Source organism: Rhinopithecus roxellana, chromosome 1 (genome assembly GCF_007565055.1).
Source record: "Rhinopithecus roxellana isolate Shanxi Qingling chromosome 1, ASM756505v1, whole genome shotgun sequence".
NCBI classification, from domain to species: Eukaryota; Metazoa; Chordata; class Mammalia; order Primates; family Cercopithecidae; genus Rhinopithecus; species Rhinopithecus roxellana.
In genome coordinates this window covers 106,418,421-106,424,693 of record NC_044549.1, presented here as the reverse complement: position 1 = coordinate 106,424,693, position 6,273 = coordinate 106,418,421, and the positions used below count along the sequence as shown (strand labels likewise).

General features: G+C 44.0%; 1 long non-coding RNA gene across 1 annotated transcript; it reads right to left on the bottom strand.

Annotated features, from left to right (window-relative positions):
- Nucleotides 1-340: 340 nt before the first annotated feature.
- LOC104667988 lies at nt 341-4,841 on the bottom strand. Its single transcript, XR_748755.1, has 3 exons — nt 4,708-4,841; nt 2,198-2,371; nt 341-734 (listed from the first exon to the last, which is right to left on the bottom strand). It is a non-coding gene; the product is annotated as an uncharacterized LOC104667988 (long non-coding RNA).
- Between the last annotated feature and the right edge of the window lie 1,432 nt (nt 4,842-6,273).

Genomic DNA, 6,273 nt, shown 5'->3' with positions numbered 1-6,273 from the left:
TCCTTGACTTAACTTGCTTTGCAAACACAGTTCATATAGTGGTGGTTGCATATTTCATGCTACTATAAGTTGCCTCTTTGTTTGATGCTTTCAGACTTCTGCTAGACTGCAAAGTCCACACCTGAGTCACTTTTGCAGGCAGCAGGGCTGTTGGAAGGGCTACATTCCTGAGTGTAAATCCCATTTTCACTGCTTACAAGCTGTGTGACTTTGGGCAAGTTACTTAGCCTATCTGAGCCCCCACCTTATTCTTTGTTAATGGGAGTGATAATACCCACCTCAAGGTGTTTTGTGAAAATTAAACCATATCAAGGATAGAAAGTACAGAACCAAGCCCAGGGCAGTTGATTAGTTTGTGTTGAATTGAGGAGGAACAACTGGGATCTTGAGGGATAAGCAGCGTTAGCATAGCGGGTGAGATAAGGGAAAGGGAAGGGCACGCTCCAAGCTGTTCTCTGCAGTCCCTCCAGGGGAGGGGGCAGCACGCAGGGCCACACTCTGGACAGGGCAGCTGCTCCTCACATTGTCAGCAGAAGCCACTGCAATTCTAGGACTCAGGCAGCCACACTCTTGTCCAGTGTAATGGAAACTGCCTTCTGAGCTGCAGGCGCCCTTACTTGATATCAATGTACCAGGGACTTGGATCTGTAACTACAACAGCACTTACAGCTTGTCTCTCAGGGAAATGGTGTTGGATGGTCCTCAGGAATGTTTCATACAGGTTTTCATGGAGCCTAGAAAAACACCACAGCTTGCCGAGGTGTAAACCTCTCAGATGCCTGGGATGTTCTAGGCTGAGCTGCAGCCAGTGCCTTTCTCCTGTTCAGGGCTGGATATACACAGACTCGCTCACTAGGGCCTTCTAAACATAATTTGCTTCAACCCTTGCTTGTCGGCATAATTTTTTTCCCACCTCTCTATTTCAATAGTGGCTACTTCCTGACCATCTCTACTGCATAAGTAAGTAATCTGCCCGGAAACTTGTCTTTCTGATTACTTTGCCCCTGCTGTGATTGCCTTCTTCTCCACATCACCCATTTCGCTCTCTCTTCTGGATCCTTCCCATTGGCACAGTACCACGCTTTAGTGGCTCCAATTTTTAAAACGCAAAATAAAAATATTTCATTGATCCCACTATTCTCCTGCAGCAACTGCTTCATTTCTCTACGTCTTCTCTGGAGAACTTCTTAAAAGCCTTGTCTATAGCTCCTTGTCTATAGCTCTATAGCTATAGCTCCTGCCTCCTCTCCTCACCCATGCCCTGTTCTCTCCCTCACCTGCTCTACTCTGGGTTTGTGTCTTCTCCACTCCATGAGACTGCTCTTGACACCTTGCCGCAACCTCGATTGTCTTCTCAGCAGCTGACTCCTCTGTTCAACTTGAGCCAGATTTTTTTCCTGGGGTTCTGTGATGCTGTATTCTCTAGGAGTTCCCCTCATCTTGATGGCCACTCCTTCTATCCAGCCTCATTTCCAGGCTCTGGTTCCTCATGTGACCTCTAAAAGGTTGGCAGTCCCAGGAGATAGGCCTGAGTCCCACCCTCTTTTCTGTCTGTATGCACCTCCCTCCATCGCCCAAACCCCCGGGTCTTCTCACTTCCACCCCACAGCTTAAACACCATACATACAGTGATGATGCACACATTTTGGTATTTCCATCCTGGCCTTCCCTCAGAGCTCTAAGCTCATTCAAACAACTGTCTGGTTGATGTCTTCAGCCATGTCTCTCTCTAGATTTCTGCCCTGTGCTGGCTCCTTCACCAGTCTCTGCCCCAATACATGGAACTTTTTACCCATTTACTCAGGATGAAAGCCTAGGAGTGATCATCGTTGATTCTCTCTTTTCTTATTCCTATAATCATCACACCTCTCCCACCTATCCAACTTTTTAGCAACTCCTGTTAACTCTATCTTGAAAACATAGCCCAAATCTGCCCATTTCTGTTAATCTCCACCTTTGCTCACTCTGTCCAAGCCATAATCATGTTTCCCTGGGTGAAATGCAATAGCTTCCAAAATGCTTCCATTCCTGTACTTTACAATCATTGTTTTTGTTTTGTTTTTCCAATTGAGCACCTACAGCTTGCCCCGAATCCCATAATCCATGCTCCTTGAAACTCTCCAGTGGCCTCCCATTGTACCTGGAAAAAAACCCAGACCCCTAGGTGGCCTCACAGCGCAAGGCTGTAGCTCCTTACCTGCCTCACCTCAAAGCATTTTCCCCGCTGGTTCTGCCTCAGGCCTCTGCACTTGCTGTTCCTTTCTTGCTGCAATGCTTCCCTCCAGGTGGTTTTTACATTCACTTGCATTCCTCAGCCTTCCCTGGTTATTCAGTCCACAGTGTTGACAGGTCACTTCACTTGTCTCAGTGGCTGGATGAGAAATACAAGAGAAAATAAGGCAGTGAGGTTGGACTGGGTCAGAGGTTCTCAACCCTGACTGTGTGCTAGTCCCTTTTGGGAAGCTTTAAAAAGCACACAGAAGCTCAGCCTTACTGCCAAGAATTCTAACTTAGGTCCTGGCATTCTTTAAAGTTCCCCACATGATTCTAAAGGACATGTGGGGTGATAACCTTTGGTCCGACCAGTGCTTCCCAAACTTGAACATGCATCCACATCACCTGCATACTGTGCTAAAATGCAGATTCTGGTCAGGAGGTCTGGGGTGGAGCCTGAGATGCTGCATTTCTAACAAGTTCCCAGGTGATGCTGATGCCGCTGGTGCACGGACCACACTTTAACTAGTGAGGGTCTGAACCATTTCTAGGTCTCCATCCCCTTCTAGCATGCCATGACAGTGGGTAAGGCAGTTCCAAAGCACAGGTGGTATGTTCCGTATTCACCAAGCATCCTGCACCCCTCCATCTTGTTCATCTTTATCTGTTACAAATAAGCAATATTTTTGCCGGTGGTCAAAATATGTGAAAGCCAAACAAGAATAATGATGGATCATGTGATATGGTGAAGGGGCATGGACTCCGCAGTGCATTCATATTCCAATTCTGTTTCTTACCAGCTGTGTGAGTGTAGGCAAATTACTTAATCTCTCTGAGCCTTCATTTCTTCAACTCCGAAATGGGGATAATAAACACTTACTTTATTGAGAGGCTTAAATGGGTTAATACAGACAAAGCACTTTGCACGCAATAGGTACCTAATGGATGGCAAATGCTGTGATCTTGGTGGACTTTGCAAACTGATCTAATCTTGTAATCCAATTGCTGCAGGTCTTGGGAACCTTGATCTGTGCTTGCTGCAAGGATCATCAAACATAGAGCGGAGTCGGCCTTTGATCTGAATGTCAGGTGACTCCATGACATAAAAAATCTCAAGGCTCAGAACCTTCAAACCAGCATTTGTGACCTTGCCTGGAGGATGACGGGGGCAGAGAAACCCTTTGTTTCTTCCTTTCTCTGGATTGTTAGATTATCTCCCCATCTCTGTTCCCTGCCTACTTGCGTAATTTCCCCAGGGACTTTTGGTACAAAAACAGAAAACCTTAACTCTTAAAGTGTTGACTTCAATGCTGCTCTTACACTGGCATGTTAGTAGTTATTTATTCATTCAGATATTAATTGGGTGCGTAGGTGCCAGGGACTTCATTGTCTCTGTTACCCTGCAGGTTGTCAAGGGGTGGCAGGCGCTGAACAACAACAAAAATATGTAATCGCAATTGTGGTGCCATGAAGGAAAAAAACAGGGTGCACCAAAAGAGAATATTGAAGAGCTGTGATGCCACTAATTTTCATGTCAAAAGAGCCTCTAGTTGCCTATGTGTAGAATAGATTGGAGCAGGCAGGAAGAAGGAGGACAAACAGTTAGGAGCCCTGTCAGTGGTCCTGGCCCAGATGGTGGCAATGGAAATGGGGAATCAAGACTGGGAGCCACTTCCCTTAGTCATGGTAAAATGTTGGCTTGTACTTTAAGCTGTTCTGTAATTTTTTTCCCTTTTACTCAATACAGAAGACACCATGTCATCATCACAGAAAATTCTCACCAGCAGTGTGGTTTGGGGCCAGTGCATTTCCCTCTGTAGGTCTTACTTGTTTATTCTGTAAAATGGTAGTGGTGGGGGGTGTTGGTGTCAATGGGATCAAAGTTCTTTCTGCTTGTCATTTGAAGACTCCAAGACACATTAATGATATTCACAAATAAGAGATTTTAAGCTTCAAATTAGTAGAAGGTTTAATAATACAGGGAATTGGATTTCTCCCTTTAAGCACTCTTGCCTCCCTTTCACAGGTCAGTGAAATTATAATCATACTTTCAAGCACAGCCTGCATGAATCAGGAAGGATCAAGGCCACAGGCCTCTCAAGCGAGAGCCACAAAGCAAAACTGGTCCCTCTACCCAGGCACCACCCCTAGCTCTAAACCATGGGAATCTGAGAGGTAGCTGGAGCATGACTCACCAGCCAACGCTGATAGACAGACACATGCTGGGCCACAGTGATACCAGAACCACCTCGTACACAGGCCGGCAGGAATGATTTACGTACCTCAACCTAACATTGAATAGCTTGACTGTCTCACAGAAATTAGTACTAAAGTAAAAACATTTAGAAAATAAACCTTCAAATGTTGCAGATTAGGAAATTTAGGACCAGAGAGGTCAACTGACCAAGTTAAGGTCACATTGCTGGCTACTTGGCAAGCCCCAAGAACCTGAATGAAGTTAGATACAAGGAGAATTTTCTTCAGGAAAATTACTTTGGGTGGTATTGTAAGGGAGTTGCTTGATGCTGCTAAAAGAGACACTCGGCCATTAGTTTGGATGTGTCAGTTGAGTCTGAGGTTCTAGTTGGCAGAGTTCCAAGATGGTTGATGCTTCGGTGCCTCTTCTCTGAAGTATCCCATAATCCCCTGGACAGTTCCCTCTAAGAACTCCACTGTCTCAATCCTTTAAGTCTTCTGGATTCAGGGAAACCAAGACCAATTCCTCCTTACAAGAACATTGGGAACCCCTGATCTCAAGGTTGGTTTTGTTTTTTAAATTAAAAACATAGAACAATGCAATTAATAATATAACATATACCCAGGTTCTAGGCACCCAGAATTAATGACTGTTAACATTTTCTCCCAAGGTATTTTGAGAACCCTTTTTCTTTAGAATGACTCATGTGTCATAAGACACAGGCTTAATCTACCATCATTTAATCACCAGATTATCAAATTAGAATTTTGAACTAGGACAGGAAAGATAAAATATTCTTATTTTTTAAAATATGGTACTTAAATGGACCACGTGATGAGTTTTGACAAATGCCTATCATTGCTTTTCTTTTTTTTTTCTCACTTTTTTTTTTTTTAAAGCAACAAGCCAAGGAATGTACTCATCATGTTTTAAATTGCATTTGCAATTGGAACTGTATAAAAAGGCATTTCACTTTACATAATCTTTTTTTGCTATTTTCACTTCCTGTTAAAACAGGGAATAACTTGGGGATTTTTATTTTCTGGTAGAAAATGCACAGTTTCAAGAAAGTCAAGAGTAAAGGTTAAGTTTACAGATTTCCAGTGACAGAGATGAAAGGGAACTAACTACGTAACTCTGGAAAATGAAAGTTCAGAGTTGCGTTGCCTACAACTTTTTCATTTGTTAAGTTCTAGGAGCAAGTCTGAATGGGGAACCAAGAAGCCTGAATTCTAGAACCAGTGCTGCCACTAGTGCACTGTGTGGTTGCTGGCCCATCACTTTACCTCTTTGGGCTAAAACTCTTTTTGTGCTTTTGGAATAACTCGTGTCCACTTTCTCCTTCTTCATGTCTTTTGTTTACAGCTTTGCCTTTTATGCACTGTTAACCAATCAGTCCTGATTCCTCTATCACACGTAACAAGAGCGTAAGCTGTGGACGTGAAGTGATGCTGCCAAGCTTGGCTAGTGTATGCACGCTGCACCTTGTGTGGGTGCCGTGAGGGCCCTGGAGGCCAGTATCTGGACTGGCTCTGGTCCTGAGGGTCAAAGTTCACCTGCTCCTGGATCCTAGTTTCAGCTTCACAGGTCCCTCTGTATACTGACTTGAAATATGACTTTCTTAGTGATAAGAGTTGTGGTTTTCGTTCATTCACCACAAATGTTGTAAACCCCTACTTTTGTGCAGGGCACTGTTTTTCACTTTTATTTGAAGAACAGCCTAGAAGAGGTTACTTTAGCAATTATTTAAATGCCAGAGCCCTATGCTAGCTAAAAACTCAGCACTGTATCTCACTTAAAAAACAAAGTGAACTCCAAAGCCATCACCTCCACTTGGTAGTATGCTAATGAAATTGGGACAC